This window comes from Ascidiella aspersa, chromosome 8, assembly GCF_963924565.1.
Source record: "Ascidiella aspersa chromosome 8, kaAscAspe10.2, whole genome shotgun sequence".
NCBI classification, from domain to species: domain Eukaryota; kingdom Metazoa; phylum Chordata; class Ascidiacea; order Phlebobranchia; family Ascidiidae; genus Ascidiella; species Ascidiella aspersa.
The window spans coordinates 9,206,774-9,220,281 of record NC_139454.1 but is presented as its reverse complement, the minus strand read 5'-3'; positions in this window follow the sequence as shown (position 1 = coordinate 9,220,281).

The following is a 13,508-nucleotide window of genomic DNA, read 5'->3' as shown; positions in this document are numbered from 1 at the left end:
TGGAAATAGCAATTTTAATGCAAATATTAAAATTTAATTTGGTTTTACATTAAGTAACAGAGTTAAGCGTGCGGCCCGAGACTTTTCGCACATGTGCGCAGAACAAAAATGTGCAAAAAATGTCCGCACATTTTAAAATGCTTTCAAACATGTGAAAATGCCTTCAAATATGTGCGCACTTTTTTCAGAATGCGCACATTCTGAGCGACATTTCCTCTGACTCTTCCTTAAACTCTTTCCCAAACTATTTCTTCAACTCTTTTGCCAAACCTGCCTTCCAAACTTTCTCCGAACTCTATCTAACGCAATGTTTTTAAAGGCAAATAAAAATGTGCGCACATTCTGAAAACAATGTGCGCACTTTTCACAGGTATTTTAGAATGTACGCAGATTATGAATAAAAAGTGGGCACATTTTTAAGGCATTTTCAAATGTAGTAATAATATCGACGCGGAAATTTGACCAGAATTTATAAACTGCTATGACTTTTCGGTGTACCGGTACTATAATAGCGAGTCTGCGATGACTTTTCGGTGCACTATATCAATGATACGGAACCGTATCGTTGGTCATAAAGCAGCTTCCGAGGAGCTAGATCACAGTTGTTATTAAACACATATGTTTGTGTGTCTTTCATTGATTTATACGGTACTGTTGATTCCCATTTAATGTGAAGTTGCGTGTGATAACAGAATATAATGTGCACGCATTGTCATAAGGTTGTTTTTCGACTCGCTGCCCTCTGAGCCTCCATGGCTCAGTTGGTAGAGCGACGGTCCCGGCTTGACCGGAGGTCGTGAGTTCGAACCTCAATGCAGGCTAGTTGTTTTTTTAGTCTGCCCTGCTTGCATCATAGATCAACAGATTTGACGAGTCTGTAATGGCTTTTCATTATATTATTTATAAACTATGCTGAACATGTAATGCGCCCTCGAGCTTAAAAGTTGCCCCCCCCCCCCTGAATTGGACTACCAATAAATAATTAGAGTAAATTCAACTATTAAACGCACAGCTTAACTGTTCGCCTTATTGTTTGCGACAATCATGACAGCGGTTATCTGTGACCGCGCAATACACAAACAAGTTCGAACTTATTTAAAATACACCAGTAAACCGAAGGTGTGATTACGTCGAGTGGTCCGTATGTTTTGCAGGCCTGCTTTCCTGTTCTTGGAAGAAAAAGCCTTAATTTTACTGCTGTGAAAAAAATTTACTGGAATGTTAAACCGCTAGCCTTGACATTCCTGTTGACAAGATAAATTAAAATGTGCCTATACGATCAAAAATGGACGCCGTCGTGGCTCTGACTTTCACAGTGTACGTATTGCCCGTCACCATGCCTGTAATGTTTGTAGTCGTAGCTTAGGATCCTAGATCCAACGGCTGAGAAAATTTAAAAAATCAGTTTACATGTGTTCATTGGAGCAGATATATCAAAAGCGTTGTTAATGTCGCCTGTCTAAAGTTTTTAGATTTGAATAATTAAGAAATATTTTTATCAAAAATGTAAGAATTCGGTATAAATATATTGTTTTGCGTCAAAGAGATCATTAAGTAAGTAAGTAAGCAATGTTTATTTTTCCGTTAGCGCTTAAATTAAAATACACAAGTAAGCTATGACAAAACACAAATTCACGCGCGATACGTCCGGAGCAGCGATGGGTGCAATGGACCTTCCAGTCAGCTGCACGGTAAAGTTAAAATTAAATTAACTTAAAATAAGGCAAAACTTTTTAACAAATATATAAATAGAGCACATAAAAATGTGAAAACAGTACATGCGTTTTATACGTATGAAAATAACAACGAACGTTGTGAACATAACAACTCAGCAACACGAGGTTTGAGAGACAAGGTCCAGAAGCATAACAATAAATCGAAGCAATCAATGGATATCATAAGCAGGAAAAAAGACAAGAAATCAGTGGCGGCTTATCAGTTGTCTTACAGGCAACAATAATGATTAGTCTTATCATATAAAAAAGTGGACACAACAAGAAAAGTAGACCGGCAGTAAACGGAGAGAGTAATTAAATCAGCTGGTGTTTACAAACAAATATAACACGTGCGAATATTGACCACCTCTTAAACTTCCATTTATGGACTCATGGCATATTTTTCAAGGTAATATTTTTTCAATTTACGTTTGAAGCTCCACGTATTACAAGTTTTAATTTCATCAGGTAATTCATTCCAGGTTTTAACTCCTTTGAACCGTAGTGATTGTTGCGATCTCATGCTTTTTGCCTTCGGTAAACAATAGTTGTTACCAGTGGCAAATCTAGTTTGGTGAGTATGAGCTATTACGTTGAAATAATTGTTGAATGTCCTGGGCAAATCATTCTGATAATATTTGTGGACAAATTTGGCAATTTGAGTAAGTAGGACGTCTTTAACTTTTAAAATATTTGTTTTTATGTAGAGTGGAGCTGGGAATGAAAAGAATGAACTACCAGTTATCAACTTTACTATACGGTTTTGAAGAGAAATAATTGGTTTTAGAACGTAATCACATGCAAATCCCCAACATAAAATGCCATAGAGTAAATGGGGATGTACCAGGGCATAATATAGTGTGGTAAGAACTTGAGACTTCGCAAATAATTTAATCCTAAACATAATTCCTGCAGCTCTAGCAATTTTACCTGATATTTGCCTAATATGGCAATCCCATTTTAGTCTATTGTCTACAATTACCCCCAGATATTTTGTGGAATTTGTTTGGTCAATGGTGAAAGTACCCATTTGCAATTTAATATTTGAACATTGGCTACTTAACTTGGAGTTAAAAATGAGGTATTTTGTGTTAGAATAATTTAAGGATAACTTGTTTGCCTGTAACCATATTTCAATTTTAATAACTTCTTGGTTTACCTGCAATTCTAACAATTGAAGTGATTTATAAGACATCCAAAGGCAAGTATCGTCAGCAAAAGGAAAGTATCGTCAGTTAAGTGTACCCTATTGTCCATTTCTATCCAAATCATTCTTATAGGCAACTAAAATTGTACCAGAAGGTTAGTTCAATATTACTTTTTTGCTCTGGCTTCTATACGATCGAGTTGTTTTGCCTATAATTGTAATAAAATAAACCTATGTCAAGCAACTAAATAGACGCGGAGATACAAGGTGTCGTTAAAGTACGTCCCGTGGCAATTTTATGGACGTCTGACCATTACGACGTGGATACTAGGGGCGCCAGAATAACTAAATGTTATTGCTTTATACAAGCTACTAATCAGGCCTAAGTTAGGAGCGCTTACAATTGGGGATGCATCGTCTTCTACAGTTATTTAGTTGGGTTAGTAACAGGAAATTAAAGTAACTTGATGCTGTTATGATGCTTATAATAATAATCAGCTTTATTGATCGGATCGTGTTGCGTGTTTATATATTTTGTTTGTTTGGGTGGGCTTTGACAATCCGACGTTTAACTCGGTTGTAGAAACCACATTTATAGACACCTGAAACCTCCCCAGCAAACACATGATTAATGCCCATTTCACATGTAACTAACTACTAATAATCCTCGTTTAATTGGCCCCGTCTAAAAGGGATATTTTACAACTATAAGGCAACAAATACAACGCTTCAATAAAGTTTTGATAAATATATTTGCCTTTCGTCCGGCGTTGCAGAACATCCTTGTGTTTAAACAACAGCAAAAACGCATAACAATGGCTAGCAATACAAACCGCTTACAAATCGACATCCACAAAAAGCGTTTAACACTCAAAAATTAACACATTTGACACTATTTTTGGCCTCCCTAAAAAAACACAGCTAACACGCAACCCTCTGAGCAAACATTCAAACGAAATAGACATAACAGGGTAAGTGACATTGGGTTAAACGTCGAAGTCGTCGAACAATTCCGGTTCCGTGTCTAGAATGTTGATGCGACTTTTTCTTGCGAACACCCAAAGATTCATGTTGTTTCCGAATCCGGAAAGTAAACCTTGGTGGAAGATATGGACAATTCAATATTATTACATCTGTGTTATGTCATTTATTGTACCGGAAATTTTAAAATAATAAGATGAAATGTATGTAGTACTTAGCTAATTTACACTTTATTTTAGTTTTCATTCTAAATGTCTAAATGTACAAAAGCACAGTGCTAGTTTGCAATTTAGCTTAGACAAAACGCAAAAGAAGATTTATATAAATTAGGCCTAAAAATAACTGCACAGCCTTCTAGAAAGTTTATTATAAGACACAGGACAGCCTGCTCTGACCGAGTTGTTTCTAATTTGTGTCGTTGTTTCAATGATTATAATTGGCCCTTTTAAAACATTACGTTTAAAATGTTTGTCAGTGTCTTCAAACAAGGGATTGTACGTTATGATATTACTGATACCCATTGATTGCACTAAGTACCGCTCTCTGATACTAAATAACGTCATTGTTATGTCCAAATAAGCAAATAGGTCAAATTAAACCGTGAAAATATACTCCATATAAGACACAGGACAGCCTGCGCTGAGGTTCAAATGCATGACCTCGGCCATTCGGGTCCCGTAACCCGTAACGCAAGTCTTTCAACCAAAATTAAACCAAATTCAGACAGAGTTTATAAAAAGTTTAGAAATTCTTCCGGTATGGACTATATGTATTTTGTTATAGTTCGCCATTTTTCGACCAAATTAGGAAAGGATCGTATTGATAAAATCTATTTAGGATAATAATAATTAGATATTTCTGATTAAGGATAGCAATTATATCATTTATCGTGTTTGACGAGATTGAAATTCGTGCAACCAAGTTAAAAGCAACAAATGAACGGGTTTAAAACCCCACAATAAACTTAGCTGCAATATTTGCCTTTTTTCTTTTTCGTGATGATAACATTGCGTTTGATGAGGCTGACACGCCTCCTACCGACAGCTGTGCCGCTGATTCTTCGTCTCCCAGTTCCTGTAACGCTAAGGCTATCGGCCAGAACAACACAGATGAGCAGCACAATAATAAGCTTCATCTAAATATATTACAAAAATCAAGCATTTAAGACGTTTATTTTAACAATAAAAAGGTAAGTTGCTTCATTTGCAATTTGTCTGGTTTACTGTTATCGCTCGTTGTTCAGCGAGCGCTGTGTTTGGGGGTCAGGGGGCTGAAACTTAAATGCACCAACATTACCGTCACTATTTGTCGTTACAATAACTGTTAATTCTACCATCAACAACAAACATTCCTTTCACCTTGCGCATGTTAATACCCCATTGGCGCCAACGACGGTGAAAAAACACCGTCGCCACTATGGAATTTGTAAACGATTAGAAGGCTAACTGCAACCTGGCCATCGTGTGTTTTCTCTAGGGATGTAGTGAAAAAAACGGTTTAATAAATTCTGTATCTAAGCGTCCTGTCGCTATAAGACCATTACTTTACAAAATACCCTACAAACAATGACAACCAACTCCTCAAGGTAGAGTTAAATTATAAAACTGTATATGACATTTTTAGTACGGTATCCATTTAAGTTTGAAAAATCAAAAATTGCAGCTGCCTTTTATCAGTTAAGGACTGTTGGAAATACGGTAATTTTCAAATATAAACACATATTTACAAAATGCAGTCGTCCTAAAAAAAAAAAAAAAAAAAAATTGTTTTTATAGAAATGTATTTTAATTGTCAAACGTTACACAGCTTTAAATAAAGCAAAAAATATTCCATTCACTTACGGTTTCTCTTGCGATTTTGCGACTCCACAAAATAGCAGCTTCTCTTGGAAGGGTTGTTTTGGTTATGGCAATGTGTTTACTTTTATCTAAGGCGAACGGAAGGCAATGTCATTAAGGTATGGATATTTTTTCATTAATATATTCTAAACAATAACACATATGGCCAAAGCTATGCAATTTTAAGCAAACATTAAGGTGGCGATAATGTACAGACATAAACTAAACTGCTCTATAAATTGCATTGCCAATACATCAACCTTTTAAACATTTTTATATTGCGCCTAACTCTAAGCAGCGCCAACATCTATAGGTTAAGTTTGTCGTGTGGCCACTTACTACTATTATTTCGGTATTATCTTGTAGTATCATCATGTGTGTAGTTCAGTGGTTCTCACCAGTTGGCCATGAGAACATTTGAGGTGGGCCACAGACCAATTTAAAAAAGCTAGATTTAGTTTCATTTGTGTCAGTATATTTAATTTTACAGGAATAATAATTTTACACTCGTTGTACTGCATTTGTATTATTAGTTTGGCCATTTTTCCCCTTTATATTTGCACCACGTGGTCCCCAGGCCGTGCCTTCCCTAAACTGTCTTTTAGTCAAGTTTAACTATAAGTTAATAAAAAAATTTTCGGCTTCACGAGAACTTCTTGCCGTTATTATAATAAAACTGCTGGATGAGCAACAATCGGTTATACCCAGTGGTGGGATTCAGCCGGTTCGCTCCGGTTCTATAGAATCGTCTCACGGAATTTTATGAGATCAGCGAACCGGTTAGCATTACTGGTTACTGTCAATGGATTTTGGCACACATTACATACATTTATTTTTGAGATCCAAGAAGCTCACACGTTTTTTTTCAAAATTTGAAATGGGCAAGATCGCACGTAACAATCATACATTGTGTTAATTTTTATAATTGTTGCAATGTTCCTTTTGTGATTATTTGTCTGAAAAATTTAATTGTTGCGTCATAAGTACAAGTCATGAGACGACTGCTGCTTTTGAGAGTATGGCTGCTTGCAGTGATGGAATACAGCCTTTTCGCAGTTTTCAACATTCGCTGGAACCTTGGGTTGCACTTGCATCCTGTTCTTGCAACTACTTCAATTATTTGCCGGAAAATATGACTTTCTGTAACCAAACCGGCTAAAATGTAAGACTTTTATGATAGAACCGGCTGACAAAAAGTTTGAATCCCACCACTGGCTATACATTATGCCTGGCAACAATAGCTTGTTTCATATAATAGATAATATGTTATATTCATAGTTGAAGTTTGATGTGGCTCGAATGCAAGGTAATATAGCCATTACTAAGTTGTTTTTTTAAATAATAAAGAAATAACAAACACGTTTAATATTGTAGCTAAATTAAAATAATAATATATCGGTTGTTAGGCATCAAAGTTAGGCTTTACGGGGTGTTTTGTCCCGTCTTGTATGGTTCCTTACCTTTAGCTTACAGTTAATCAACTTTAGAAAAACGATATCTTGGATGTTTTGAGCTCAGCCTTTTTTCCCAAGACTCCAGATAGGACCTGGCATTGTTTTGAACTAACGGGAAATGGATTCGGGTTCCTGGTAATCTTTCGGTAAAGTTCGATAAGTCCTTCCGCGGAACTAAGTGGAGCTGCTCCCATCTTGCGGTGTTTAATTATCGCTGCGGGATTGTTTTTCGTTTTACTGCTAACGTTGCAAGTCACTGTACTTTACCATGCGAAATCCATACACATTTATGCAAGCCATACTTTTAGATTCAAGTTGAACAAATTTACAAGTTTAAAATGCATCATTTGTTTATCGCTAACGATCGTTTCCTCACCGGTCGTAAATCTGTGGCTCGCGAGCCATATATGGCTCTTTTGATGACGCCATATGGCTTTGTTAATGAAGGATTCTTGACGTAGATAAATCATAGCTATCGTTCTAGCATAATGTGAATAAAACTGCACTCGGCAACGGCCCTTTTCCAAACTGTACTTTTCAATTTTTTTTTAAAAACTAGTAGCATTTTTTAAGCGTTTCGCGCGAATCCTATTTATCTATTGGTGGTTGTTAATCCGTTTGACGGAATCTTTATTGTTTCAAAGGTCATGTTAGTATCGTGGCATTCTGTAATTAAAGTTTTGCAAACTTAGCCAATGCTGTTTTTCGCGCTTAATAACAAACAAACAGCCCTATTCGAATTACAATTTTGTTAACATAAACTAGATGTTGAAACATGTTATATGACTCACTGAGATTGTCAAATAGTGCAAAACATTTTGATTTCGTCGATTTTCGCTTTTTTTATGTTTCAAATAAAATCATATCATCTCATGTTACATCTTAATACAACAAAAAGTACTCTGCTTTTAAGGCTCCTTAGGTAAAAAGGTTCCCAACCCCTGTTTTAGATGGACGGTAAAGCAGTTGAACGAGATTAACAAGGGCTTAAACCAGTGGCGTATCCAGGGGGGATTTCGGGGTTCGCCCCCCCCCCCTTTTTGAAAGTGACATTATCGTTTTTTGTTCGTTTTGTCAGGGTTTAACTCACCGTACGGAGCTGCGTGTTTTTTAATGTAATTGGGCACGCGTCGTAAGCTAATGTGAAACCAAAATCAGACGCAAAACGCCGTTTTTCGTTTCTTATATGGTCGACCGTAAACGCAGGATATTTTTTTCTCTTTCGCATTACGATATTCGTTCGGGGTGTCTGATCAGCAAGTGTGTGTTCGACATTTAATAACAATAAATCAAGCGATCTCCGCTCTTTTCTCTCAGAAAACGTCGAGTTACGCGGTGCTGATGTTTCTCGCTGTTTGCTGTCCGCGTTGATATCAGATTTTTGTGTAAGACAGGGGTCGGCAACCTACGACCTGCGAGCCGATCGGCCCGCCGCCTCTTTGACAAACTATACACGAGTCCATTTCAAATACTTTTTGGCTATTTAACTACGTAAGTACGAAAAATGATCGCACAATGTAATAAAAACTTGCAAGAAATTTAAACAATATGCCTTTATACCAAAAAAAATCGCTCTCGCTTCTCTCGCCCAGATTAAAAAGGTTAACAAACACTTAAATAGATTAACATTTGCGCCAACACATTTCCTGCCTCCTTGTAATTAAACACGTTTTTAGGTGCCAAATAGATCCGAGGCCCGCCTGATTCACAGTTGTTTTATCAGCCTTCGTGGCCAATTAACAGCTAAGTAATGCTCGCGTTTTAGGGTCTATGGGGTAGTCAGAACCAACACGAAGTCACTTGTACGTACGCTACACAGACAACAAACTTTGAATACCTGCACCTTTTTGGCACTGTTATTGCATTGTATACTGCCCGATTATCCTACATCGCTGTTGTCAAAGAAATTAAATCATTAAAGGAATCCAGCGCCGTGTATTGCAAAGCTCGATGTCTGCATTTGCAAAGCAGTCGGAATGGCTCTAGGCCAGGCCAACCTGTGGTACGCGTACCACCAGTGGTATGTGAAGGTTTTTCAGGTGGTACGCGAGTAGCTTCCGTTTTTTTCACAAAAAACTGGATTCACAACTTTTATATTTTGTTTATCTATTTTTTTACAAAAAAAATCCCGAAGCCTATTTATTGTTACGTAACTATCCCTGTTGTTTCGTAACAATGCTGTCTTCAAAATACAGGTAGGCAAGGAGTTGCTTTGAAAAGCCGTACAACGCTGTTGGACATTGGGCGTTAATTATGTCAAATGATTGCTCTTGATAGATATCATCTACCGTTTTATAGCTTACTCTACAAATAGCATTGAATAATGTTGGTTGTAAGCCAGGGGCCGGCAACCTACGGCCCGCCGCCTCTTGACAAACTAGACTAGAGTCCATTTCAAATAGGCCTATTTTTTGACTACTTCGCGCGAATGGTCTTTCTACGTCCGGTTTGTTTACGTTTTGAGGCTGTTGTTTGAACTACCAAGTGCGTCGCGAACGGAAAACGTATTCAAAAGTATTGGGCATATATTTTTTTTTACTTTTTTAAATTTAAAAGAAATGCCGTTATACCTAATAAATCGTACTCGCGAAAAAAGGGTAACAACCCTGAACTATTAACTATGAATGTTATCTCGTTTCTTTAAAGTCGTTTTATTGCACTTTTCATTAGTAGAATGGATGACGACGTGTGAACTTGAATTTATAAACGTTTTTTCGCCTTTGCGCCAAAACTTTACTGCTTACTTAATTGTAACTAAAATATTTTAGTGGGTTTGTAAGTGCAAAATAGATACAAGGCCCGCCTGATTAAAAGTTGTGCTAACATTTTAATTACACAATTTTTAGTTAACATTTTGTGCGGCCTGCAGAGACCTTTCTGAGTTTAGCTTGGGCCCGCTACTAAAAAAAGGTTGCCGGCCTCTGTTGTAAGCTAAAAATAGATAAAATTATGATTTTATCAAAATATTTGTTTTGCAAGAAGTGGTACGCGTTGTCACTACAGAACGTCCAAGTGGTACGAGATCGTAAAAAGGTTGGGACCCCTGCTCTAGGCCTATGGTTTTGAACATTTTTTTATCTTGCGGCGACCTAAACAAACCGCGAAAAAATCACGTCAAATTTTCTACAAAAGTTGCAGCCACATTAAACAAATTGTTCTGCAAACGTTACCGCTTATGGCAATATGAAGATACAACAATATTTTATGAGTTATTTTGTTGTACAGTGAAATCTCGCGTGATTACTTGTGTACGAATTTGTAATTCAAAGCATGTTTTCCTTCACGTTTTAAATTTTTTAAGGTTTAAATTCGAATCTATTGAGGCATATTGGTAAACAGTTTGAAAACCACAGCTCTTTCGTTGAGATGAAGTTACATGCAATGGCTGACACGCAGAATCTCGCCTACGTGCCAGCCAAGAGAACGTACGGTGAAAAGGCATCCAATTGAAACGATAACTTCCTGGCTTTAAGTGACCGAGCTCACTTGTAAGGCTATCCAGGCGGCGAAGTTTTCCCAAAAGGTATTTGTACTGGAACTGTTAATATCCGACTTGCGTCATTTCCTGCCAAAAGGTTGGGGAACCAAAGTGCTTCGCAAAGCGCATTTCTGCTTCGCGGTGCGCATTATACCAGGTTAACATGTTTCTGCTCGGAGATTACTTCAAGCCCTGATAGTAACTATATCTTGTGGAATCGGAAACCATTGACAGCAAGTTTGTGCTTGTGGATCACTGCTGCGTTAACGTGTAAATACATAACAAAATCAAACTTAAACACGCACATCACAATATTCTTTTAACAAATTTGATTCCTTGTTTTACTCTGGTTTACATAGATTGAGTTTTATTTGTTTACTTACTTATTTAGGGTTTGTGTGAATTTTGTATTGCTCAGTCTTTTACATGAATAGGCATTCCGAATGCAGAAGGCGAATGACCTGTTTTAAAACAGAATGTATATAATACGTATTTACGTAAAATAGTAAAATATAACAGTCACTAATTTGTAAATGTATGTGCACTTTTTATGTTCAACCGCTTTAACAATTATTAAACACTTATTTAGTATAGCTCGGTATAGATTTGAACCTGTAGTTCAACCCAATAGTTAATCAAAGATAGATTTGGTGGCCGTCTGTATTTTTAACATGGTATACCATGCACGTTTATGATGTAGACTAAATGTTTTGTTACAGTTCTTTATGGATTTTAAACGCAAGCTTCATAAAAAAATTGGTCATGTTACGCAAATATAGAAATTTGCAACAAAGTTCAACTTTAAAGAGCTGTAAAGTTTGCAGAACAGAAAAAGCTGTGGAAATTAAAAAAAAGCTTCATTTAACTTCAGTAGGCTAAATTAATATAAAAGTTAAATTACCAATCTGTAAACAAGTGATTGCCATAGCAATATCAAACCGCAAAGAATTGCAACAGAGGTTAACCCCATAAAACATTGCAGGGTTTTGAGATGTTGCAAATCTTATGCAGACCTTCAGGTGCAAGTGATTGCAAAATCGAGCGGAAAAGCTGCAGCAATTTGTAGGCAATTGCTATTCAGGCGGTCGCCGCCAATCGTCCCAAACGAGTCGATCTCGAGGGTGATATGCGAAAATAATTTCCGGTCTTTCTGTGGTTTTACACTGTTCAAACCGGCTGGTAAAGGAATAAAAAGAAAAAGTTTTTTTTTTAATTGGAAAGGACAAGAAAGCCACCCCTTATAAGGGAATAACTTTTATAACAAGATAAGCGCATTTGTGGCCTGCACTGTTTGGTCCAATCAGGACAGTTAGTTTTCTTAGCGGCATTAAATGCTTCCCTTCTATTTGACTCGCTTTGACAAACTGATTAACTCTGCGCGTAACAGACACGTTGTTACTTTAACGCAATATGCATTTTGATCATTATATCGGTTGCTTTCTTAATTGAGAGCGACTTTTCATTTAGTAGCTGTCAGTTTATCGAGTATTTTTAATAACCATTCACGTCTTACAAAGAAATAAGATGTCGATTAAACCCTATTTTTTGGCAAAAAAAAGCAAAACTATTGTAAAATAATTAAAAGAGTTACACAGCCAAGTTTAATTTATTGCCAACTATATTATGTCCCTTGTTTTCAATGATAAAACAATTTGAAAGTGTTTAAATCTTGCTGAGTTTGGTTTTGGCCCGCGACTGGGTTTGGTTTTGGCCCGCGACTGAGAAAAAAATGTGCAAAACAAAGTGTTACTCTTATTTGCTTCTAGCGTCGTATCAAATACAAACATGGTCAAAGCGCTCAAAAGGACTTTACCTTGTTTTTTGCAGAGGAGATTACTTTCCAGATTTCCATCCGCTAACGTAGCACAGGCTTGCCAAGCCGTAGGCTACTCTGCCTTTTCTTCGCACTCGCAGTATTTGCCAGGAATCCTTAATAAACACCGCTTTTTGTGAAGTGCTGTTACTTGCCAATAAAAAAGCCGGAGAATCAATCGTGCATAGGCACGACTGTTATTTTTAAGGTAGCCTTCACGGTCTCAGGTCTATTGTAAATTTAATAGCAGTTATGACCAATAATACCGTCTCTTTTTTTCGTCGTTAGTTTGGTTTGTAATTAGCAGTGAGACTATATTTTGAATAACGTAACGGATGAAAAACACGCCATGTGATTGACATACATAGTTAACTCAATTAAAAACAATATTTGACACGCATTCGTAAAAACTAGGACAGATTTAATATTTTAACCTAAAACTTGTGATGTTTGTGAAGCAATTAACCACGCAAGAGATATTTTTAAAACAAAATTGATATATATTATTTTTAAAGTAATATTTGCACATAAGTATAACACTAAACGGTTTAGTAACTAACTCTAACTTTAAAGTGGTGCCAATCGCGGATGTTTGTTTCGTGCAAAAAACACCAATCTGAGACCTTTTAAGACTGCTATCAGTATTGTTTTGACTAACTATTTGTGATAGGATTCCCAAAATATATTGTAATTTAATCCACTGAAATAGTTTCGAAAGGCTTTAAAATAATTATAACCATTAGTTAATCATTAAAAAATACGTATTTAAATATTTTATCTAATTATCAGAATTTAAACAGTATGCCCTATATTGAGATACGAACATATTTAGGTATTGTTTATCCTATCGTTTATTGCAGTGGTCTCTAACCTTTTCATTACCCGACCCAACTTAAATTAACATGAAAGCAGCACTTCTTGCGACCCCAATAGCATAAGTGATTGATTATATGCTAAGTTATACACAAGTCCAGAGAACTGTGGCTTTACACGTGTACCAAAATAAGAAGTTTAAATTAACGCTTGGAATTAAATGTTAACAATGAATCACAATTTTTTAAATTTGTTTTAAAATTTTTAAT